Source organism: Buteo buteo, chromosome 18, assembly GCF_964188355.1.
Source record: "Buteo buteo chromosome 18, bButBut1.hap1.1, whole genome shotgun sequence".
In the NCBI taxonomy this organism is placed as follows: Eukaryota; Metazoa; Chordata; class Aves; order Accipitriformes; family Accipitridae; genus Buteo; species Buteo buteo.
In genome coordinates, this window is record NC_134188.1 from 25,178,439 (window position 1) to 25,204,830 (window position 26,392).

General features: G+C 39.9%; 1 protein-coding gene across 1 annotated transcript in view; it reads left to right on the forward strand.

Annotated features, from left to right (window-relative positions):
• The window catches only part of TENM4 (teneurin transmembrane protein 4), a 598,102-nt gene that overhangs the window by 74,875 nt on the left and 496,835 nt on the right, over positions 1 to 26,392 (forward strand). Inside the window, exon 2 of the mRNA XM_075050174.1 lies at positions 13,608 to 13,750. The gene's annotated coding sequence lies outside the window, so the exon portion shown is untranslated. The remainder of the gene's footprint in view (positions 1 to 13,607; positions 13,751 to 26,392) is intronic.

Below are 26,392 nucleotides of genomic sequence, written 5' to 3' on the forward strand. Positions count from 1 at the left end.
TTCCATTTTAGTAGTTAGAAATAAAATGAAAAGTGTAAATCACGAAGCCAGTCAACGAAGATGTCTACAATGGTCTACAGTTGTCTAGAACTGTTCATGTATCTACAGCTAGGTCTGCTGGGCTCTCTCCACAGCCATTGAAAAGAAACAATCACTTCCAGGGTGTAGTTTGTTAAACTTGCTTTTGATGCTTATTTCAGGATGAGAGTAGTTATAATCTGAACATTTTTTTCATTCCATTGACTATAGGAGAACTTAGGCTGGTTCAGGTGTGGATTGTCTACACTGTAGATACCAAAAGTTAGGGAGTATGGTTGCATTTTTCCTTCTGGGCAGCATGCAAGGATAAGAGAGAGTTCCAGGGCTGCCTTCTGACACCTGTACAGTCAATCACACTGATAAAAAATGAGTGTCCTAGCAGTGAACAAGAGTGTAGCACTCAGTAGGATCAGGGCAAGATATAAAAGGATAAAAGGACTGAACTACTCTGATCAATTCCTATCCAAATCTTATTAAGGGCCTTCCAACTTCTGCCTCAAAATAATAAGCTATGTTTAATTACCAGGAAATAGTGCAAGGAGAATGGGAGATGTCAGAAATATGTGCTTCGAGTAACAAAATGAGATTTGACCTAGAAAAATGTAGGCTAATAAATCTGAGAGGGAAATAATCTAAAGCACAGTTATTAAGTCAGACAAAGATACCTGGAAAGCAGAAATGTCAAAGGAGACCTTGGGGTTTTAGCAGACAGCAAATAATATATATGCATACTGGAATGCTAAAGGATGACAAAAAGGGATGGTGTGATTTGGGTCTGTACGTGCAGAGTCTTCATTCCTTTGTCCACAGGGAGGTGATTTTCTTGCTATATGGCAGTGATGAGATTGCACCTTGAATCTAGTGATGGATGTTAACAAATTGAAGGGAATTCCGAGAACAGCAGCAAAAATCATTAAGGGGCTGAGCAACCTGACTTGGTAGGAAAAAGAAAGTCATTCACTCAGAGGATAGAGGGAAAAGATTGTTTCTCTTATCCCAAAGTGGCAAAGACAGGCATGATGGGATTATGTTAAACAAAAGAAAATTTGAGCTGCAAAGCAGGAAGAAATTCCTGCTGCAGTGTGACTTAAAGAATTTTCTGAAGTAAATGATGGAAGACATTTACGTAATTAAAAGGGGATGTCAGCATGAAAAAGTTAATCAGCACTTAATTTGTTCTGGCATTTATTACAAGTAACTTTTTTTATTAAAATTAAATTAAATGAAGTTCAGTAACCTATTTTTTTTTAGATTGTGCATTTTGTGCAGTTGATGACATGTGGTATCCTGCAAGTGTCACTGGTTTATTGCTAGTTGTATTACAGAGATCATGATGACCTTGCATGAAGTTAATTTTCTGAACTACTCTGGGGAATAAACATTAACTCCTTGTGATTTTTCTGCCACCTTCTACTGGTGGTTCAACACAGAGGTTTATGAATTGACTGCAGCCTTTTAGCTGATACACTATACATATAAACTTTTCTGTTCAGCAGAATAGGTTAATATTCATCCTGCCACTGCATAGGCTTTTTCACTGGTACCCACACTGTTGGAAGCCCAGCATCCTTGTTATCTTGTTGATGGTGTAGTGGTAGTGCAGTCTTCCAAAAAAAGCTTTGGATATGCAAAACACTTTGTGAATACCAGAACTCATAATGTATTTCCTATGACACCAAGATCAGGGTAGAAATGACTGATTTAGACTGCTTTCCTATATGGGTCTATCAGACCCCAAACCTACAGAAATAGTCAATGAGAAAAGTATTCAAGATCCCTAAATCAAATATCTAAAGAAGGTAGTTGAACAAGCTCCTCAGTATTTACTGAACGAACCAGCATCAATGTTAAAAATGGGAAGCAGCGAGCTGTTTGCATTGAAAAGAAAGGATAAGCTCTGTCACTTCCCCTGAGCTCAAATGCCTTTCTAATACGTCATATATTTCTAATTGTGTATGGATATATAGCATTCAATACCTAAACACTACTTGCTGAGAGGTTTCACTAAAAAAATAATTTAGTCAATTAACAGCAAAAAATTCTAAATCACTGAGTCACTTTTAAACCTTGTTAGAGTGGGATACTTCATCAGATGCTCCATAGTGAAACATTTGCAGAGGCAAGAGTATGGATTAGTAAGCCTTTTCTAGCCATAATTTCAATTATCCTGTGATGAGACTTTTTCACCACATTCCATTCACATTGGACTCCCTTCGCAGCTAAAGTGTATGGCCAATAATACAGGAATCTCATTTCTTCTGCTATTTAGCTATGAAAAATTAATGGCAATTAACTTATAACGAGTTGACAGGAAATAGAACCTTAGTGCTATTAGAACCTTAAACTATGGAAGCTCCATTTGCTTTTTTATCTCATAATCTGTTAATCTGCTTCAATATTTATGGGTAATGATAGTTATATTAATGTCTCATTATTTTCACTGCCTCCCTTCTTCCCCCTCCTTCCCCTTGTTAACTGAATCTGTTTCTTAAAGAATAAACAAACTCATTTCTGTAGAAATTTCCCAAATGTGTGTTTGACAAGATCACCAGGTGAATGGCTGCCACGCCATAAATTTTAGGTGTCAACATCTCAGGAATTTCTTTACCCCACTGTCATATGCAGGCATGGGATCAGATGTGATCTGGATGGGAAGAAGGCAAAGAATGAGGATCTGCTCCATGATTGCTCTGCAGTCACACAAGCAAAAACTAAGGCTGTACCAGGCAATGCTCTAAAATGCTTGCCAACCTCCTACACCTCGTAGTAAATCTGCTCCTTTACAAAGAGATCTCACAGTGAAAAGACTTTGAGTCAAGTTCATCAAGTTGTATCAGTTTTCATGTAAATCTGGTCTACAGTTTCCAGTGTATTGTCCTCATTACCAGGAGGATTTACTGTAAAAGGGTGTCTCTCACATTCATTAGCTTATATTTTAATGGAAAATTTTTTACTTATCCTAAGATGGGGAACAAGAGGCTGTGCATACAATGTGCAAAGTGGCTCTGCAGCCAAGCTGACTAGGACAAATTTAGTAGACCTCTTTCATTAGTTGCGAAGGTCATATCCCATTGACTTCCATGGCACTGCACCAACATAATTCAAAGCACAATTTGTTCCAGTAAAGTTGGACTTCATCTCCTGTTGCAGTTGTTCTGGCTTTTAAACCATTTAGTAGTGTGAATTGAGTGTAAAAGTTTTGCTGGGGTGATTGGTTATGATTTAAAATTCTTTGTGCATTTACTTTCTGGTTCGTAAATGACTATTCAAGGAAGGTAACAAAGGAAAGGCTCTTTAATTTCATCCATTTGATCATCTCTTGATTCCATGCCATGTTAATTTCTAAAGGAATGTTCTCACGTGTTCTACATGTCTGAAAATACTTAACTTAAAAACATTTCCCACATTTTACAATTTGAAATGTATTTGAATCTACATCTTGGATTGCTAGGCTCCCTCTGGACCCTAGTTAGGTTTAGCTCAGAAGTTACTTTTCACATTTAAGACAAATACCTTCAGGTGGCATACAGGAGCAACATGGCTTTTCACAGATTTGGCCCAGTTTATCTATTTTTAGGTAAATATATCTAAACTAATCTCCCATGGTTTGTTCTACAATAAGTAGGAGGATCATTCTTTAACCCACAAAAGGCCAGTTTATGCTGATGGGATGAATTCATCTGACAAGAAGAAGGGCAGTTTGGTGCTCTGGACTCCTGTCTCCCAGGGCGTATCTCTGCCCCGTGTCTCTTTATTGTAGAACTGTAGGAATGCCAGCACCTTGTATACTTCTATTCAAATGCCATATGGGATTCCTAACATTAATCGAAAAGCTAATTAATAGATTCTTTTTATGAGACACTAATTCATCCAAATTGTCTTTGCTAGTCACTGCTGAAGAACTATTAACGCTCTGACGCACACTAAGTAGTCTAAAAAAATCTAGTAACAGTGAGTTCAAAATACTTTGTTGATATCCAGTGCCAGAAAAGCAGTGCTGCCTGTTATATTCAAATACAAACAGATTGGGTTCTTGTAGCAGAACAAGTACCATGTGGTTCATCCCCCTTGTTTAAGAGGTAGACCAGCTCCTTTTTTTTTTTGTTGTTGTTGCTACATTAACCTCCAGGAGGTTTTGTTTTGTTGCCGACCTATTCCCCAGATGACTGTTTTCGAGTGGAAGGGGAGGTAAATCTGACAAGAAAACAATAATTCATAGAGAAAATGACAGCTATAATGAAGTGCTGCAGTGGTGGAAAGATTTCCCCAGCAGAAACGTGCAGGGCAGCTCACCTGCTGGAAGTTCATTGACTTCAATGTGTCTCCTCCAGACTTGACTTTGGCCCAATGCATTTTCTTAAGCGTAAGGCCAGTTTGCTATTTCAGAGCTCTCGCTCATTGGTAAAGTTGGCCCAAATCTTAACAATCGTTACATGAATCAAATCGTAATAACTTACTACACAAGTGCTGTTGTATGGATGTGCTGCCTGATGAATTGCGTTGTGTATGGCAAGAGGCAGTGGCCTTCAAATAAAAACCATGCGTGTGAATTGCTTGTTTGCATGATCTTTTGGCAAAGTTACAGAGAAAAGAGAAGAGCACCTCCTTAACCAGGACCAAGGACTTCTTAAAAAAACTTGCCTTTCCCTGTTAGGCCATTTGTTCTAAGGAAAGAAGTAGAGGGCCATAATTCTTCCATGAAACCAAGTAACAACCTTTTAATAAGCATCATTAAGTCTTTAGATTGAAATAAGAGGTTATCTACCCTTTTATCCCATATTATATTGCCCAAATTCCTCTTTGCCATCCCCACTGTGGTTAGATGAAAGCCCCCTGTTTTCATATTGATCACTAAAAGCACTTTCCCCTTGTACCAGTTCACTGCATCACTTCTAAATGCAGTTCATCTGATCTCTTACTTCAGCTGCTGCTCATTCAGGGCTACAAAAACTGTAGTTTCAGGCAGGTCTTGGAAGCAAATGATCATGTTTCTTACCTCATTCCAGGGGATAACATTAGGATCTTTGTTTAGGTGGGATTCAGAGTAAAAATAAAGCTCACTTTGCTTTCCCATGCATGCCCACACATGTGCACACCCATATATATACACCGCTCTTTCTCCACAAGGGTTATTTGAAGCCAGAACAGTAGACATCTGTGTGTGTTTGTGCCTATTTCTTTTCAGTAACACCTTTTCCAAATGCTAGATGCTGGGGAAGTGTAACTGCACTGAAATGTTACCCTAGATACATCCTAAGCTCTTCAGAGCTGTGGATTGAGTGGTTCTCAGAGTTACTCTTTTCACTGGCAAAAAGAAAGTTGCTCTTTGACAAGGAAATTAAGTGATACAGGCAACAAAGTTATCAGTTTAGGGGTTATCAAGAATTTATTTGTAAACGGGTCTTAGCTTGAGTTGCACTGTTTTCTTATAGTTGCTTGCATGTGGCTGTAGCTCTTATTTCCACTTGCAGTTTTTGTGTGCATGGAATTTTACCAGTGTGAAACTCAATGGAGCACTTCCATGTCTGTTTTCCCTTCTTCTTTTTTATCCCTGCCAGACCAGCACAAAAAAATCCATATTCTAGCTTGAAGGGAAAACATCCTCACTGATAAGAAGCACCCTCACATGCCAGATAGATTGGAAACTCAGACCAACATTTTAGGGGACTGTTCCTGGACTGAAGGGAAGTGACAAGCATAGACCCAAACAGCAGGCTGGATTTTATGAATGCACGTCAGCAGGGTATCTGCTGTGTTCAAAGCAGTCTGCAAGCTGCAAACAAACCAAACCAAAACCAAACCACACAGAAATATTATTTTTAAATAATTCAACCTTTCCATAGTCCAATTCTTACCAGTCTTAGGCAGTGCATGTCCCCATCTTGTTTACATTAATGTTTCCCACTTTAATATTCCCCAGCTTCATTTTATGATGACACAGGCAGCACTTTCTCTCCTGTGTTCCTTGTGGGCAAGCAAATTTCTGTATATGTCCGATACCTTGGATTAGGTTGTCAGTAAATGAGAATGCTAAATCCTGGCCAGACTTCACCCTCCCTTCTCTTCCCACAAGATTTAATTGATCGGTTTCATCATATGCAGCCTAACCTTATGCAAGAACGTGAAATGGCATATGGTTTCCATCGCAGAAAGATAATTGACCCCCAGGTGATTTCAGTCACATGGGAAGAAAAGAAATATAGTGGGGTTGTTTTTGGAAGGGACGAGAAAAGGAGGAAGGAGGGGAATGATTTCACCTCTGGTAGCTTTTTGAACTTTGAGCCCTGAGATCTCAGGTTTGATGAATGCACTCAATCCACTCATTAGGGGAAAGCTGAAGGAGGTCTCGGGGTCTCCTGATCATGAAATCGATGCCCTAGGGCATCAGTGTGCACAATACTTCCTACACCAGCAAGCCCAGTCGCTTACTCAGCAAAGAGCTCTCTTGTTCTTGCTGGCCTGACCACAGAAGCACCGTCTCTCTCTAACAATGTTTGCATTTAGAGAGAAAATATTGTCCCTGACTTCCCTTGCCTCCTCTAGGGAGACTAACTCCACAGTACTCCACTGGACCTTCAATGTAAATTGTTTTACTTGGGCTCCTTTTCCCCATTGGCAAGGTATAAGCTAGTTTTTATATTTGTTCCCTCTACGTTATGCTTTTCTTTCCGTGACATTGCATCTGTGCTGTACTGGCTGATGTATGATAGGAGAAGAGCTGTTACATTTGTACATCAAATCCTATATCCGTAGTCTGCCCTACACAGTCAAAATATATTTGTAGGCTTTACATCTGATAAAGGTCATCTTCTGAAATGCAGAGGTGCAGAAGAATCTTCCTGAGTCTGAAGACAGATTAGCTGCAATGATCTTTGCTACAGTTCATTTCTTTTGTAGAAGGAGGAGGCTCAACATATACTGGATGGGTTCACCATTGCTTAACAAGAACTGTGAATCATGTCAATACGTTGCAGTTGCAGCACGGGAAATTTTGAGCTGGTGCAGGGGCAGGTACTGGAAAAGTCCACACAAAGAGGATTTAAGAAAAGAAATTAATGGTATGGCACAAAGACCTGTATCCTTCCTCCTCTGTCTTCCACCAACTTGAAGAAGGAAAGATACAGAAAACAACATTTTTCTTTAACAAGTTCAGACGGGAGACAGAACTCCATGTCACTTGCCTACTAGAGGTAGGTTGACATGAAATATGAAGCTGTCAAGCAGGAAGCAGGGCTGATCCAGATCTGACAAGTCTAACATACTGAGCTCAACAATCTTGACTCCCTCCTCCCCAAGCCCATCAGCAAGGCTTACTTCTCATGTGTTTATGCATTGCTGAACCATAAACAGCCACATCTCTCCTATAAAATGGTCCTTGGCACCAAATGCTGTGGGGTGGCAGATGCTGTCGTCCTGGAGACTCGTGCTCAAAGGAGACCTGCTGGGTAGCACATCACCTCTTTGAGCTACCACTTGATTTGACATTGTGCATTCTCGTTCCTCCCCCTTGTTCTCACAGGCTGTCCTCCTTTGAGTCCTGGAAGGGACAATTTTGGAGAGGCCTGTCTTCTTGCGATCAAAAACTCACAGAGCCAAGGTTGTAGATGCTGTCCTCCACCAGGCAGTTGCCCTTAGGTCTCTTTGTAAGAGCATCCCGCACCCATTTGCCAGATTTATTTCTGGCTTGGAGACTGAGCCCTTTTGAGTCAGTGAATCCTGGCAAATGTTTTAAACACCTGCCTTGCTTCTGGCTGAATGCTGAGCAGTGCTACGGTTGGGCTGTTGCAGTGTCTTTCAGGCTCTGAAATCTTGGATCTGTTGAGACAGTTCTACTGCAGCTCCATGAGATGCTCCTTTTGTCACCAACCATCTGCCAGTTCCTTTGGCTGCTCAGGTATAAAGCATGCGTGCCAGCCTGACATAGTATCAGCACTGAAAATTCCCCAGTAGTGTGCGTGGTGTGCAAACAAAATACTTCATTCCAAGTACGGAGGAAATATTCTAACATTCTGAGAAAAAAGTCCCGAAGCCCTCTGGGGAGAGAGAAAAAAACCAATAATTCTCTTTCTTGCCAATATCAAAAGATCAGGTGATAAAGGGAGGGGGAAAATGTCATTTATGCTAGGATCAACACATAATTAGTCAACAAGCTGTATGGAAGGTGGTTGATAGCATCAAAATCTATGCATATCAGGTGCAGCCACGGTAGCAAGAGGTGGCCACCAGGTAGAAATTGTGTGCCAGTGCAAATCTTCATTGGTGTTGGCAAAATGGACCTGACCCAGCTGGTCCTTTCAGAGTCCCAAGAAATATTAAAGTATTACTTTCGAGCTCTTCCTCCAGTGCAATGGGTCACAACCATTTATTGCCAACTGAAGTAAAAGTAGGCGAAAGCCACACTTGAAAGAAAAATTTTTTTTCCACTACTTGCAATGTGTGGTCGATAATCCAGTAAAATTAACAATGTTTTACTTTCTCCATCCTGATGCATAGCTATTGGATTGTATCACTGCATCTGGACTAACCAAGGGGACACAGATGACACATAAAACCATTACTCCAGTGTGCCTGGAATAAAACATGATGTTGGCATAGCAGCTGTACCCGATAGGGTCAAGTAGTTCCTATTTTGCAGACAAGTTCACTTAACTGCAGGGAATTCTGCAGGTATAATACTAAGCAATGGCCACTGGTTCCTTTTTCACATGCCCAGTTGGTGAATATGCAAGAAAATTGGCATCATAGTCTCTCAAGATGAGATTCCTCTTGCCATGGTGAGGCAGCTGGCAACAGTGGCCAATTACAAGTATTGGGGCTTTTGTGTGAGTATGTGGAAAAGCCAGGGACAGAAACCTGGGAATCCACTTCCATGGCTTCTGAGTCTTACGGACTCAGAACCACAGAATAATACGGAGGCTGGAACGGACCTTGGAGATCATCTAGTCCAACCCACACTGCTCAGAGCAGGGACAGCTACAGCAGCTCAGGGTTGTGTCCAGTCAGGTTTTGAGTATCACCAAGGATGGAGACTCCACAGCCTCTCTGGGCAGCCTGTTCCAATGCTCCAGTGACCACCCTCCCCCAGTCCTGAAGCTTTACAGGACTCAAATGTTTTTATTTCTCTGCTGTTCATTCCCCGATACAGAAGATGCATATGTGTAGAATAATAACCTTTATTCAGTAGACCAAAAAGTTCTCTTTACAAGGCTTGGTAACCTGTTGGTGCCCTGGTGAGTAAAGTATCCATAAATAATTGAGCTTTCTCAGCTGAAGCAGGGCAACCCTTGACCTCAGTATTATTCATCTTATTTAATAAAGGATGTTCTGGTGGTACATTCAGGATCAAGAAGTTTTGTTAATGCTGGAGGACGGTACTGGTATCGTAGCCAATTAACGTGCCTGTTCCTACTAATGATAAATGGGTCTGTCATCTGTTCATCTGGCACCACAACTCCAGCCTTACATAATCATTTGTGGATATACCCAAGGGTTTCGCTAGCTAACATTTCAGCTTTTACAGGTCATCAGAATTCTTCAAGAAAGATGGATTTAGTAAATAGTAGTCTGCAGCAGAAAATAGGAGGTGAAAAGAAAACGGTATTCAGGTGATTATAAGCTCTGTAAAATGGGCCAAAACCTGTCCGAGGAAGAATCTTTTTGGTTCTATTTGAACCAGAGTCCAGGGAGAGGGGAAAAGGAAAATGCATCTAAGGAACACTGCTGGATCCAGGCTGGTTTAGCCTTCATGGGTTAATAGCTCATTTGAAACTGATGTTTTCAGTGGTTCTGAAATTGCAGGAAGTGGTCTGAGGCCGAGAGGGAATAATGACTCAAGGAGTTGTAATTTCTAGGGAGGAACTGAGGTCCTGCAGTTCTGCTTTGGGGGAAACACAAGCCACAGAATGAAGTTCCCCGCAGTTTCAAGGTTAGCAGAGAAGCTGGTGGCTGGAGGAGAGAAATCTGAGGAGGGAAGCAGAAAATATGAAACGATGTCTGTGTGTCTGTGTGTATGCAATGTTGTGCCACATAGCCGATGCCTTTTGTCCTTTAGCCAGGAATCTGAGCTGAAAATCCCTTTTGCAAGGTCCTTGCAAGATGCATAGCAGCTCTCCCATTCAGGGTAATCCATGTTAACTAACAATTTCATGTTAATTCAATGTGGGAGCTTTGGGATCTGGGCTTTGAAATGTTTTAATGGTTACCATCCTCAGGTAGATAACGGACAGGCAGAAGAGGGAGGTAGGGAGAGGCTCTGCTCATCCTGACATTCCACCAGATGAGAAGACGGTGATGGCCATGCACAGCTTGCACCACTCTCGTTGCTACTTCTGAAGGGTTTTCTATCAATACGCTCACGGCATTACGGACCAGCTGTTCACAAAGACCAAAACACACCATTCCAAATCAATCCCACCGAATCGGCAGAGGCGCAAAAGTTAGCTCTAGCCTAAATTTAATCAGCAAATCTCCCTGGAGTCAGGGGAGAGAGGCACCTCTGGAGGGCAATTCAGAGCAGGAATCTGACTGCGAGGGCAGCATTAACCTTTATGACTATTCGCCCTTTGCCAAGAGTCAATGGGATCAATTCGTAGCTGAGCGGAGAAGACTTATACGGGCTAAGAAGCAGTCCCTGTATCAATAAAACTACCACAGTGTGTTCTCTGTATCACAGAACTGCCATATGTCTCCACTTATGGGGATTGGGCATGGGGGCTGTGGAGGGAATTGCTTTCCTGGGCAGGTTAATGTAACAAAAAGCGAGCAGCTCTGCAGCCCTTAATCTCCTTAAAGCCCATAGTCTCAGCCCTCCTATGCTTTACTCTGTGCTATGCTTCATTATGGAGTCTTTAAACACCTCAGCTAAAGATAGAGAAAGTCATTTCAAAAGAAAACACAACCTTGGCTCCTTTAGTTGGATTTTTGGAGAAGAAGTAAGGTTCCTCTTGGGTTAAACTTATTAGATTTTTGTAATTTTGTTTATATAGTATTACAAAGTCCAAGCGCTGTGGAATAGACACCCAAAATTAATACCCAACTCTAGAATACTTAATAACTCAAGATAAATTAAGGTATTTAGAGTTGTGAGTTTTAAACGTTACAGCATTTTTGTTCTTTTTATTTTTCTTCCAAATATGGAACTCCTAGTTCCAACTTAGTAACAAAATCTGACAGTTCTGCTCTTATTTTTAATAATAAACTTACTCGCAGTACTCCAGAAACTGCAGCTTCAAGAAGAAAACATAAATGAATGCTTGGAGTATATAAAAATACTTTCATTTAACATCTTGGGGGTTTGGGGTTTTGTTTGTTTGTTTGGTTTGTTTTATTTTTTTTTATTATCAAGAGGTATCCAATACCAATTTTCTTTATTTTAATTATGTCTGGAATATACTGCTCATTGTAAACAAAACACATAGTTATTTAACATGCAGATTTTAGCTCAGGGATTTGAAGCAGTCTAGTGGGCTAAGACACATACTTTTTATTTCCATTCATTTACTCATAGAAGTTTGTCAGGACTCGCCAGATACCTTTGAATAATCTCAACTTTTCTTTGTGTTGTGATTTTTCTTTTCCTTATTGAATTAATATTATAAATACATTAATGGAGCTGTTGGTGGAGAGAAGATACGCTGTGTCTGACAGTTCCTTCGCTCCTGTAAATCAGCATAGTGCCACTTACATTGGCAAAGCTACTATTTACCCCAGCTGAACATCTCCTCCTCCAGTTCTAATATTAACTCAGTTAAAAATAGGAGATTTATATTTAAACCTCTGCTTCCTGAAGTGACAGTAGGTGGGCCAAGTTGTAACATGATCAACATTTACAGCATTATCTCTACTGGAGTCCATTTATGTCAGCTCCTAACAATCAAAACATAATGGCTTTTGGAATTGCCATTGCTTTAATTTTTACAAAAAAGCAAGAATTTTAATTAAAAAAAAAAAAAAAAGAGCCCTAATACAGCATGCATGCATGTGCATAAAGAGCGTACAACATGAAAGTGTAGGCGTCCTGGTATGCGACCCATTCCCTGAAGCAGTACTTTTGGGTGGTGTGCTGGCATCGCATGTGGGGAGTAGCAATAGTGAGAGGGGGATCTCAGAGCCCTGTTGTCAAGGCATAACTTGTGATTTAGTTTTATAATAAACTTAGAGACGTTTGAGATGCCCAGAGCCATTTGAGATGCCCAAACATATTTAAGAGACTGGCAGAGAAGATGCGGGATCTGCAGGAAACCCGTTTCTTTCTGGATGGCAGCTGAAGGACAGTCAAGATAACTAGGGCATCTCTAGTGGCACTGGGCAGTTTTGTGTGGACAGCTGAGCTGGGCTGTGTCTTACATCTGCAGTCACAATTTTTCAAGTTATTTTTTGATAACACTGAGGGGCATGCTAACTGTGACCTATCAGAAGCTATTGGCCTTTAGCAAGATCACATACTGGCTCATTTTCACTGCTGTGCCACGTATTACACCTGTGAGCGTTGTCACTAACAGAGTGACATTACCCAAACATGCCTCACAGTAATCTTCTATATAGATTTAAGTGTCTACAAAATTGAGAGTTGTGTTCAAGTCCCCACTAAATATTGAGCTGCTAAAAAAATGTTCAGGACATTGCCAAACTACATTGAAAATTGTTTGAACAATAGGGACCATGGGACTGAGATGGTCATTTTTAGATGTATGTTGATGTATGTTGAAATAATTGGACTTATCCAGGTGTCAGACACAGGGGTCTCTATCCTCTAATTTCTTAAAAAAGACTGTAAAAACTACAGTATTTTAGTGATATCTTAAAATAAGCAAATATGCTTTATTACCAGCATTAAGCATGAAATCTGGAAAAAAGAAAAATAATTGTTGTTAGAAGGTTTGTCCTATGGAAAGCATATTTTCTCTTATCTCCAGATTTAAATACGTGTGCATACTAACTTAAGTCCCATTTCATTCCACTCAGCTTGAAGCACCTCACATTTGGTGTACAGTTGCTCATTATCCAGCCTTTGAGACCACATCTAAACTGCGAAGCCACCCATGGGTGGTGGCATGTCCTATATATCTTGGGTAGCAACAAGCCTGGAACACGCCGTAACTCTGTTCTGGTTGTCCCGGCTCCAGAGGAAACCAAAGCGTGGGAAGGCGGCTTGGGCATGGGTGTCCTGGAGATATGAAGGAAGATATCCACTTCTCCATATCAATACAGATATAAAGAGATATATCAGCTGCTGTCTGATGAGATGGTAGCCTGGGGAGAACATGCTTCTGATGTAGGTACTTTCAAGGCCAGGTTGGACGGGGCTCTGAGCACCCTGGTCTAGTTGAGGATGTCCCTGCTCACTGCAGGGAGGTTGGATTAGATGACCTTGAAAGGTCCCTTCCAACCCAAACGACTCCATAATTCTATGGTTCTACTTTAGTTAAGTGCTCACAGATAGGGGGAATCTGGGTCTTTGAACTTACTAAGCATCCTGCATGGACAATCCTGACAGCTGCCATGCAGGCAACGTTTACAAATCCATGCCAGTCTTTTCTGACCCCCAACACCTGGCTCCTTTTCTGTAGTGAGAATGGCTGGACCATTGCAGTGGCGCACTGATTTTTGTGGATGGTGAACACAAAAAGGGGATTGAGAAGAGACCACCCGAGTTATTCTGACACATGACTTGAGTGCTTTCTATTCTTAGACAGATGAGGATCTGAAATATGTAAGTACACTATCATTGTTTTTTAGATTTGTTTGTAAAAATGAGAGAACAAACTAAAACTCTTAATCTATCATGGGTGTGGGATTTATACATTTATCATTTTCTTTCAATGTGTGTTTATACTTAAGTGGAGTTGATAAATCAAGCTATTGCTCATGATATTTTAAAGCATTATTTGTCTCTGGATTCCATCCTTGTTTTTCTTTAAAGAAATGAAAAGAGGAAAAACCATGAAATTATATTTGCAAAGTCATTTTAAATTTATTGTCTAATAAATAGTGATCACTTGGGAAATCCGTTTTTTTTCTGTATTGTTAACGAGAGATTTAACCAAAGCGATTGAAAGAAGATAAGAAATGATCCAAGGTTTCTGAAGCTTGAATAAATGACATTGTCAATGTTAATATGCTGTTCTGAAAGTTCATTAGAAATATAAGAAATAACCTAAATATAATTTCATGGCAGCTTGTACACTACTTAGCATAATTTATTCTTTACTACAAAGCCTCCATTCACTGTGTTTCACCAGCATTTCCAACTCACCAAATACCTGCCACCACTCACCTTTTTACTCTCCCACACTCTCAGTATGAGCAAAGATAACACTTTTTTTTCCCAGCAAATACAAATTGTACGTTGACTTCCAAATTAACAACTTTATCTTGACTTCCACCAACACTTTGCTGAATGAGCATAACCACCACTGATTTTACAGTATCATGTGGATCTACTATTTCTGACTCCTCTAATGATGCTGCATAAGATGCATTTTAGAACTCTATTATCCCCATAAAACATTATTTTTGCTTAACAAATAATAAATAGAACTTGTCAGCCACAGACAACTGTACCTCAGTTTTATAAATGAGTGCACATCCCAAAGTATTTCAAAGAGACCAAAAGAAAATCAGTAGAAATGTGAAGTGTTCTTAAAGTGCTACATACACCAAGGCTTCAACTAGCCATAGATAAAGATTTAGAAACACAATTAAGTTTATTTCTACAGCTTCAAGTCAGGAACTCCATACTTTAAAGTACAGAAACAAATCAACAAGAGCTGTAATGGCCTGACTTGTAAGGACAAGGCTGAGAGTCCTATGACGTTTCTGGTTTTGAAATGTAGCACAGGAGAATGTCTTTACTCAGGTACGGTTCAAAGTATAGCTTTATGTTTCAAGGATGTGCTGATTCTCTTTTGGTTTTAAACAATAAGCACGTGCTTGCATTTTTCCCTTGGTCCGGGCTATAATTACATATTTCAAATTATTGTGTTTATATAGTAATAAGACTAGCCTGAATTCTTGCAGCTTTGGGCAAGTTCTTGAAAATACACATTGTACCAGTGACAGGCAGATTGTTCTTGATATGTCTTTATTAAAATAAATGTGTTTTAAGGGATGTTTAGATTTCTGACTAGCTGACTGATTTGGTAGAGATTGGTATAGCAATAATGTCATTATATCAAGCCTCTTCTTTTTCTTTTGGGGATTCCCAGAGATATTTCAATAAAAGAAACTATAGCCTAGGCACCTCCACTGTGTTAGAAGGAGAAAACAAGGTTTTTCAGGATAAATGAAAAGTGTGGTGAGGCAATAGTACAGCACTTGGATTTCCTTTCAGAAGAGAAATTAAAAGCCTCTGAGTGGTAAAGTGGAACAGTTGAACATTATCTCAGACGTGCAGATATGCAAAGGATGTTGATGATGCCATGAAATATCTGCATATATCCAGATGGGAGCTTTTAGAATCATAGAATGCTTTGGGTTGGAAGGGACCTTAAAGATAATTTAGTTCCAACCCCCCTGCCATGGGCAGGGACACCTTCGACTAGACCCGGTTGCTCGAAGCCCCATCCAACCTGGCCTTGAACACTGCCAGGGATGGGGCAGCCACAATCTCTCTGGGCAACCTGTGCCAGTGCCTCACCACCCTCATAGTAAAGATTTTTTTCCTAATACCTAATCTAAATCTGCCGTCTTTCAGTTTAAAGCCATTACCCCTTGTCCTATCACTACACGCCCTTGTAAAAAGTCCCTCGCCATCTTCCCTGTAGACCCCCTTTAGGTACAGGAAGGCTGCTATAAGGTGTCCCCAGACCCTTCTCTTCTCCAGGCTGAACAACCCCAACTCTCTCAGCCTGTCTTCATAGGAAAGGTGCTCCAGCCCTCTGATCATCTTTGTGGCCCTCCTCTGGACTCACTCAAGCAGGTCCGTGTCTTTCTTACGGTGGGGGCTCCAAAGTTGGATGCCGTACAGCAGGTGGGGTCTCATCAGAGCAGAGTAGAGGGGCAGAATCCCCTCCCTTGACCTGCTGGTCACACTGCTTTTGATGCAGCCCAGGATACGGTTGCCAGGTCATGTTGAGCTTCTCATCAACCAACATCTCCAAGTCTTTCTTGGTAGGGCAGCTCTCAATCCACTCATGGCCCAGCCTGTATTTGTGCTTGGGATTGCCCCGACCCAGGTGCAGGACCTTGCACTTGGCCTTGTTGAACTTCATGAGGTTGACACAGCCCCACCTCTCAAGCCTGTCAAAGTCCCTCTGGATGGCATCTCTTCCCTCCAGAGTGTTGACCACACCACACAGCTTGGTGTCATTGGCAAACTTGCTGAGGGTGCACTCAATCCCACTGTCCAGTTCCTTATTCCTTATCACCGAGTGGTGCATCTGTCAAATCCATGTCTCTCCGATTTAGAGACAAGTATGTATTTGTATCATAGTTTGTTCAGCAGCTATTAAAATATCTCATTCCTGGAAGAAAAAACCCTCATAAGTATCAGGACTTTTTTAAAAAGAGGAATAAAAACTCAATTGCCACAAACTGTACTTTTTAAGAGACCTGTCAACTTCACTTAGACTTTTTGACAGCTATGGGAACAAGCCAAAATTATATTAAAAATTGGTATGGGGGGGCAGGGGGGGGGTAACTGTTCCCTGCCAGATGTATTGCATATACCCTGCTGTGTACATGGATATTTATGGATATGTCTATACAACACATCCAGTCAAGGAAAAAAAAAATATTTATGGGAAGGTGTGCTAATATCTGGTTGTCCATGGCTAAAACATACAGTGTTAATACATTGTCCTAGGAAATGAAAGTGAAGGACATAAATGAAGGGTTATTCCCATAGTGATTCAGTAGTTCAAAGACATTAATCGGTACTACATATCTGCTGGAAAAGAGTGAATGGGGGATCCATTCATCTTGGTTCCCCATGGTTACTATCTGATAGTAAATCGCATCCACTGCTACCTGGATGGGGAACCCTGACAACTGGGGGGAATCTGAGTTATCTGAACCATGCATCTCCCCACATGTCACCAGGATGGGGATTTACATTTGAAATAGGAATTGGTTTATAACCTTGCAGAAATGCACAAGAGTAATAAATGGTTCTTATCAGTACGTCTGGCCAGTTTTAAGTTCCTGCAGAAATGTTGCTGCATAAGGATCTCCTCGGAGGTACTCAGATAGCAGTGTGATTAGCCTGGTAGACCTCTGTATTGGGGAGCAAGGTCAGTGCTCCTGGGACAGTAGGAGACATAAAGATTCAATAATAATATCTTATTATTCTATCAAATAATATCTGCAGAACACTTTAAAATCATTATGTGAAGGACAAAGGGAGCTATATATAGAGAGGGGTAAAGGCTGACATTTCTACAGTGCATTTAATTAACAGAATTCCATGCAAGCCTGGCCTTTGGAAGAAAAATAATCTTTGGTTGCACACTGGGCATGTTGAGCTTCCATAATAAACACACAGGGAACCCCTGTAAGGCATCTACTGAATCAAGGCTATTGTTTTGGTGGTGCCATGTCCTCAAAGACCCCGAGGTTGAAAGACCTTCTGTAAGAGTGAAATCTGTTTTGCTTACTATGAGTAGGGGGTTGATGGAGACAAGAAACAGCAGCAGCAACTGATCATTTTTAGTAATGGTGCTTCTCCAGCTGTTGGAGCTCTTGACACAGGTGAATTTCAGGGAGGAGACAGAACGTGTCTAGGTAGGGATATTTTCCCCCAGCAAGTACAAACACTGTTCATGGGAAGTGTTGTCGTTCCTTTTGTTAAGGAGTGGTCAAATGAGCACTAGTTACCACATTTTTAATTGGTTCCTACTAAGAAATTGGGATTTTCTTCTTCTGCTGGCAGTGTTTCAAGGTATCCAGACTGCAAAATTAACGCATCATAAAATAAAGCCACTAATTGCTCCATGTCAGGGCTTACCCCTATTGTTATGGAAAAGGGACACATGAGATGATCAGAAATGATCATCTGACCGTGTCCTTAGTTCAGGCATTGTATTCCACGTGCTTTGTTTTCCCTAGGATCACATTTCATTTTTGGATCCTGGACTATTAAAGACAGTGGTGTGGCCTAGTGTGGAGACCACAGGGCTAAAGTAATCTCACATCTACTCTGGATTTACAAGGGTTTGATGGATTATTTCAGTCTATGGTGCCCATTTATATACAATGAAATTAATGAGATTGACTGATATTTGTAAAGGACATTGAGATAAACAGAATAAAAATACCCCTTAGTAGTTGCATGTTTTAATTATCTTTTTTGTTTTCATTAATGATACGGTCTTTCCAGAAAATGGTCCCAGGATGCAAATAGGTGATATACTCAGACCCTCAGACCCCCTCCACTATATAAATTAATTTCCAGCATCCTGTCCTTTAGTTGAAAATATTAAAGTACACTACCTGTTCCATTAGACATGGATCATTTCTGTAGTGCATGGTTGGCATTGCTGCGTGATAATTTATCAGAAGAATTTGGGAAAGGCATAGAATGCCGCAAAACTGGCAAATAAAGCTGATTCTGTTTTTAGAGGTGGGACAAGAAAAAACATATTTGCTGATGTGCACAGTAATTTTTTTTCCTCAGATATAACCTGTTGGGATAACTACATTATGTGGAGTGAGGCATAGAGCTCTTCTAGAAACCAAAAATAACTTTAGAAATTGAATATTTATAATGGAATTAACAAGTCTGCCACTGTGGTAACTTCAGATTTGAAGTCACTATTATTGCCAGTCTATGACAGAATAAATTGTATAATAGATACAAAGTGGTTAAAAAATAAAAACTGCCAAACAAATTTTTTTGAACTTTTTCCACCTGAAGGTGATCAGATGTTTGAACAGATTGTCCAGGGAAGTTGGATAATCTCCATCCTTGGTGACTTTCAAATAGTGAGACAAGTTCTTGAACCACCTAGTCTAACTGGACCTGCTTTTGAGATGGAGGTTTTACTACAGATCTCCAGAGGTCCTGGTCAAACCTGATTTATTTTGTGATTCTAGGAGGGGAAGTCATCAAAGAAGAAACTTAGAAGTAAAATCTGGAAAATGCATCTTTGTCATTATCCAAAGGCATCTTGATAGCTACAGATGTCTTATTGGGACAAGGAGTTTTTCTGTTTATCTACTTCTCAGGGGGAAGGACAAGTCCACCTTCTCTGACAGCTCTTGGAAACAGTATGAGAAGAGGTCGGCTGAATTTGCTGACACCCACATTTAGCTTCAGCTAAATGTTAGCTGAATTTTCCTTTCTCCTTGTCATCACTTTTATAGTGGGGATTTAGGGCTACTTGTTCTGCACTAGATATCCCCATGCAAAGAAGTGGGATGAGATTCCTGGCTGGAGGCTTTTCCATCCTTGTAAGTTCCCTTCATATGTAATGCCATTGCAGTTGCTCTACGTGAACAGTAAAGTGAACTGTTATCAGCCACTTCAGAATATCCCTGCTAAGGAGGAGGTTAATCCTTCTGGGTCCTTGACTCAGATTGCTCGTAACAGCAATATGATGGACACCATAGCCAATCCAAACTGCCTGAGGGGTCAAAATATGGGCCAAGTGGCTTCTCCCATTCTTGAATTTTCCTACTGAAAGCACTCGGTGATTTGCTTCAACCTGAAGCCAGACTGCCAGCCAACAGATAGGCCATACGGACAACACTGATGTACTCATTGGGATTCTCCTACCATCCGTGCCCACCTTTCTCATCTCCACTCAGTCCCATTCCTTTATCCCTGCTTGCGTTTCCTACCTGTGGCATGAGTGGGGGAAGAAAATTTTTCTGCATGTCTCCTTGTTTCTGTACTAAAAGAAGGCAGGATTGTAGGTAGGAAATCAATAGTGCGTGTATCATGGCTAAGGTTTGAGAAGAAGGCTCCATAATATCCATTATATCTGTCTGGTCCTCACAGGTAACACTGTATTGAGCCAGAATAGCAATTTCAGGCTCTTTAACCCTCAGTAGGGGGGTTCAGTAGGGGGAATCAGTAGGATTCCTATATTGTATTTTCTTCTCAAGTTTTACTGAAGTTGGATCTAGGTAGACAGACTGGTCTTCTTTTGGCCACTGCTCTGAGGAGAATTGCACACTGTGTTGTCCTTTCTGTATCTAGACCTGTGCCATTTTTGGTGGCTCCAACTACCATCGCAGTGTGAGATGATACCCCTTGTAAAGTTTTTTTCTGCCTCTCCAAATCCATGCCTGCTGCATGAGTCCTAGGTCAGCATATTTTAGTAAAATGTCCACAAACTTGGGGTGAAGGGTGTTTGTGGCAAAGGATTGTCTGAGCCACAATCTTCTGCTGTGTCCATTTCCATTGCACTTTGGTGGCCTTCAGCTGATAGGAGTGATTTGAAGTTTCATGCTATTAGAAATAGTTAAGGAAGTTTCCACAGTGAGAAGGCTCACTGTGGAGCTTGCAAAATAGATATTTTAAGCAGTTTTCTGAGCACTCTTTTTCCCCACCTGTGTGGCCTAGATAGCACAATCCTTAGTGTATCAGCAGATAAAGCAATTATGTATTTTTAAGCTGGTCCTTAAAAATGCACCCAGCCCTGTACAAATACCTTTACTCTTTGCATATAATAAGGATGCAAGACCTTTCCACCTGCCTCTTATCTTCTTATTGCAGATAGGGCAAGAGGGAAAGACGCCTCCTGCCACAAGAAGGTGAACTCTGAATTTGGTACGTGATCTGCAGGACAGAAAGAGTTAACTCCTCTGAATGCATTCCTTTCAATAGAGATGGCTTTTGAAAATAGAATTTAACGAAATCCAGTGTCCTTTTCATAAAATATTTGAAGGAAGTCTTGTTCAATAGCATTTGTCAATCAATCCTTTGCTATTGGTACTTTTTTCTTTCCCCTTTTTTTCCCTCCTGTTTTTTTTATTAATTGGCATCTGTCTGGAAGGACACAAACAAATCCCAAGCTGGTATCTTAACTAGGATATTGTGGAACTGTTCTCTTTCAATCCTTTAATTCCTCTGCTGATAAAGATAAATAAATTGTGAAGTCTATATTAATAGGTGCAAGGGGCAAAAGCATGAGAAAAGCTTCAAAAAGCATATGCAAACAAAATCCTTGAGTATATTGAGAGGATGCTTTTTGAAATCATATTTACCCTATTACTAATAAGTTGTCAAAATATATGCAAGATTCTGCAGACTTTAAAATCATCAGACAATTAATTTGCCTTTTCTCTACAATAAGTCAAATTCAAAATAAGTAGATATTTATTCTTTGGACATTCGATGTTCCCTTTCTGTTAGATAGTTATGGTATTACTAGCAGTTTCCAAGGATTTACTAGAAAAGTTTTAGTTATATGCTTATTACTTTTCAAAAATCAGGCTTAGAACATGTGTAAAAGTCTGTAGTAATATTTCCTACTGACTTTGCCATTCATTTCCATTTCACTGTATTGTGAAATACTGAGCTATTTTACATTTGCTGGTGTTCCTGTAAACAGGTGTACTGCATTTATGGTTTAATTATCTGAGACTTCTTATACTTCATCATACTCAGTTAACCTCACACTACTATATACCTGGCTTTAGCTACTATTTAAAACCATTGGTATGCAACTTAAATAGGAGTTCATAAATATTCAGCTTAAGTATATTAAGCAGGCTGTTATAACAATAGGTGGAAGTATGCATATGTCCAAAGGATTGCTGAGCATCTTCTCTAACAGAATAATTATTATGCACAAGAAAACAATTTTCTTACCAGCCTGTGCAACAGTATCTTTTATGATGGCATTTTCTATCAATAGACACATGAGATAGATAGAAGGATTCATTTTAAATTCAAACATTACAGCCTGCCAGATTAATAAACCATATTTATGAAATAATAATAGCTCCCTGCATGTGTTTTTTAACTCGGGAGATTGAACACTGATATTGAACAGGTGTCTTTCTCCAGGATGTGAGAAGCGATATATGGCATGCTGTTTGCTGTGATATTGATGTACAGGGAGCCAGGCTGAAGGATGGGGTCGGCACACATAAAGCCTGCATGGTTCTGCTGCAATGTAAGGTTGCATATCAGAGCGTGAACAGATAGTTTGCTGGGACGTTCTTAAGATCCGAGATCTGTGTTTTTCTCTTCTCCTTGTTCAGGAGTGGAGATGTGAATGAACGTGAAGTCTTCAGAAGGTCTTTAAAACCACACACAAATACACACAAGTGCACACAAATCAAGAACAAAGAAAAGCTTAAAATTTCATCAGGTTTAAGCATGAGCAGGGACAGTTAACTAGGCATCATCAATCTCTGTTGTGCTCAAGAGGGTCAAGAAGGTAGAAAATTCCATGGGAAAAAATCTGGCATGTGTCACAGTTTGTGACAAAATACTAAAAAATTAAATAAATTTGGCTTCAGAGTGAAAACTAGAACACCTTTTTTTCTAACAGTCGCTCACATGTTCATCTTTTCGATACCAAGATGGAATTGAGACTAGTGTGTTCACAGTGGCCCTAACAATTTCTGTTGATTTTTAGACTTTGTTGCAAAATAAATGGACTATTCCTTCATGGTTGGAGCAGGAAAACATCTAGGTGAGACCAAGTTTGGGTCATGTTGACTGAGGGCTTCTCTGCCCTTCAAAGGGGTGGTGCTTCCATTGTAGCACTGTAGGTGAAGCCACGCATCTCTTCCTAGTGGGAATAATTGGCTACCAGCATAACTATACTTTATGCTGCTGCTGCTGTTCTTCCCCTGTTGTAAGAGGAATAAGGTGCAGAGTTGTGATGCTTTTAAATGGGTTTAACTGAAAACAGGATTCTGTATAAGTATAGCCATACAGGTAATGAACTGCCCTCAAAATTGACCAAGATAAGTAGGTAAAGAAATGTGGTCTTGGGTTGTAAAAGCCTGAAACAATGGTTCTGCATGATGCAGGAAAGCAATGATGGAAATACACAGCTCTGTCATCTCACCAGGGAGCCTCAGCTCCCCATCCATTTTATAATAATTTAAAACCACAGCTGTCTAATAGTTTTAGCAAAAAAAAAAAAAATAAAAAAAAAAATGCAAGGCCTTTTGGAATTCAGGATGAATATTTAGGCTGCAGCGGAACACCACTGTCTCTGGAGGTGTCCTAGCAGACCCTCTGAGAGACTAAGATGCTTTTAGCAAGACAACATAGCTTTCGTCATGGAAATACATACAGCCACATGCCTCTTCTGCGGTTGTTACGGAGAGCACTACACAACTATGTCTAAAGGACAAAGTGGCCTTGGGATTTGATTGGTTGCAAACCATCACAAATCTGAATCTGAATTAGTATTTAATTGCTTCAAACCACTGTCTGGCCAGGCCTATCAGCAGGTTTGGTTTTATTTCATCAAGCTTCATACATTAGTACTGCTGACAGGTAGGGACCAAAGTGAAAGGCACCAGATCCGCAGCACCGCTGGCCACCAGAAAATGAAGAAAGGAGGCCTGAGAGAGCTGAATTTTTAAAATAAAAGATTAAAAAATACATTTGAGCAGGAGGAACAGCACAGAAAAGAAGGGTAAGAGAGAAGGCAGTGAGCAAACAAAAGAGGAGGAAACAGCAAAGAGAGCAAGACCAGAGCTGAACTGCGAGATTGTAAGGAGACAGTAGGTACTGTGAAAACCTGGTTTCACTTACTGCCTCTTCATTCACCAGTAAGAGCAATTTTGTTGGTCTTCTCTAACTTTCTGTTTTCCGTGTGTACTAAAATGAGCAACAGGCCAGCACAAGAAGAGAGTATCGACGGATCAGATGCTGCTCTGTCATGGAGCAGAATCAAGCAGACTCTCCATCTCATTCTTCCAATCACGCTTTCATTTTGCACTGACAAATCAATTCTCAAAGGTGAACTGGCCTGCACAGTCATGAAAATTAGGGTGATTGGATTGTTGTTTGACTTAAAGAGCTATTTGATGGGACAGACTAAAACCCTGCAACTGAGCAACCCTGAAGTCAAGATCTAAGTCTTAATTTCATAGATTGGTCTTATTTTTATTTCAGTAGAAAAGCTTATGTACAAGCAGGTTTGCCCTAAAGGTTCAGTAGATCATCTATGAATATAATCTCATGTCAGGCCTGTCCAAGATTCCTTAAAAAGTTGTTTTAGTTTAGTTTTTCCTTTGTTGTTATGAAACATCTGTCCTAGAACCTAAGCATTAAAGAACTTTTAATCATTGCATTCACCTGGTGAGGCCACAAGGCGTATCTCTGCGAGAACACTCTGCTCTTCCTGCATCTGCAAAACCCTCGGTGACAAAACAAGCACCGAGAATTTTGCTGGATGGATTGCAAAGAAGGAATTTAGCTTTAGAAAGGCAAGTAAAATTAAAATTACAGCTCTGGGAAGAATGCCAATATTTAGTATTAATAATAATTCCATTGTTTTTAATTCACTTATAATTACATAAGTTGATTTTTCTTTATTGCTGTTAATTAACAAATATTTAATTGATTTACAATTCACTAATGTTCTTGATGACAAAATATTTAAAAGAAGATGCCGTGTAAAGAATGGCTTTAAGGGATTTTGAAGGGGTTTTTTTTCGCATTGTAGTTACTGAATGCCAGCCAGCACTTATGATCTACAAACCCCCTTGTTTTTAGAGAAGCTATGTCTTGAAAAATAACTAAAGGTTAATTATTGTATCTATCCCAACTATGGTAAGTCATAAGCAATATATTAAATTAAAAAGCTTATAGAAAAAATCCCCACAACTCCAAGTGACCCAGACAATTAGATCAGCAGCCTAATCTAATGGTTTCATAATTTCAAAGATTTTTGAGGTCAGAGAAACCATTAGCTCTTCCACCTTGACCTCCCATTTAATGGGGGTGATGGAATTTCATTCATTCCCAGTTGGAGTCTAGCAGCTTCTGTGCAGACAACTCTTATCTTCCAGAGACGCACTGAACACATTCGGAGATGGAGATCCGCCCGTGCCTATCGCAACTGTGCTTAAGTGGTTAAGTGCATTCACTGTTAAGCATCTATACCTTTTTTCTGGTGTGAATTTGTTTAGCTTTACCTTTCGATGCTTGGTTTGTGCCTTTCAATACTAAATAGAGCACGCTCCAGTGTCTGTCTCCTCCTTTTGGATTTATTTTTGCACCCAAATGAATTTTTCTCTTCATTGTCTTTCCCAGTGCTTTTACTTTTCTTTGCATTTCATTTACCTGGGACAGGGGAAGTTAATTGATCAATTCCTCTATTGATTTCAGTCTGCTTCTCATTTTCTAGCACAACAATGTCTGGCAAATTCTGAGAACTTCATTTTTTTAGCATTTTTCTTTTTTCTAACATGGGAAAATCATTTCAGTTTCTCCCAGCACCGGTCTTTTCTTTACTAACAGCTGCTATTTAATTTTGAACTCCTGGACAATATCTCTGTAAAGTTAAAACGAGACCCTTCATTGCGACACAGTCACAAACAAAAGCCTGTCATTTAAAAAAAATATATTTATGGGTCACCTGCTTTGCTCCTACAACTGCTGATAACAAGCAGATGGGAAGGAGCTTACTTTAGCCAACTTTTACCTTCAGTCCAAATGTTTCCCATTATTGTCTAGCTACTGATCCTATGTGAAAAGAATTCTTTTCTGGTATTTCTGTGTTAGAACCACAAAAGCCATGATTTAATAGACGTGCTTATGGCACATTATACGTTACAGGCATCTTTTCAAAGATTTCAAAGCCACATCTTGACAGTTCCGTTTTTTTTAAGGGATGCCTTTAATAGCCGTTTCTTGCTGACTTAAGAAATGAGGGAGGAAAGTGTAACTTCAAAGTGTTGGCAAAATAATATGAATTATCCAAATGTACTTGTAAAGTTGTTTCCAGTTACAGTAGTAGTAACTCGAGACTGATAGCTGATTTCCCCTTTCCCAACTGTTTCCAATTTAAACCAGTATCTTTTGGAGTTGTTCCACACTATGTTGCAACTCTAAACAAACCAGTTTATTCAACTATATGTTCTAAAAAAATTGGAAGCAAAACAAGAAACAACACACAAAACCCACTAATTACTACAGTAAGTAGGTATGATACTTTCAGTTCTTTTAGCTAAAGAGATGAAAGACATAATTAACACAGATGGAATAAAAGGGATTTATAAAAATTTGAATCAGAACATCAAGGTGCATGTGTCTTCCACTACAGGGTTGAAAATCTACCGGTAACTTTTATATATAAGCTATTATAGGCAGAGATGATGCTTTTTCCTTCTATGCAATATGACAAAATAAGAGAAAGTAATGAAATATATTAATATTTAAATAGTTAATCATACATTATTAATAGCATTATAAGTGGCATTAATTAAGACC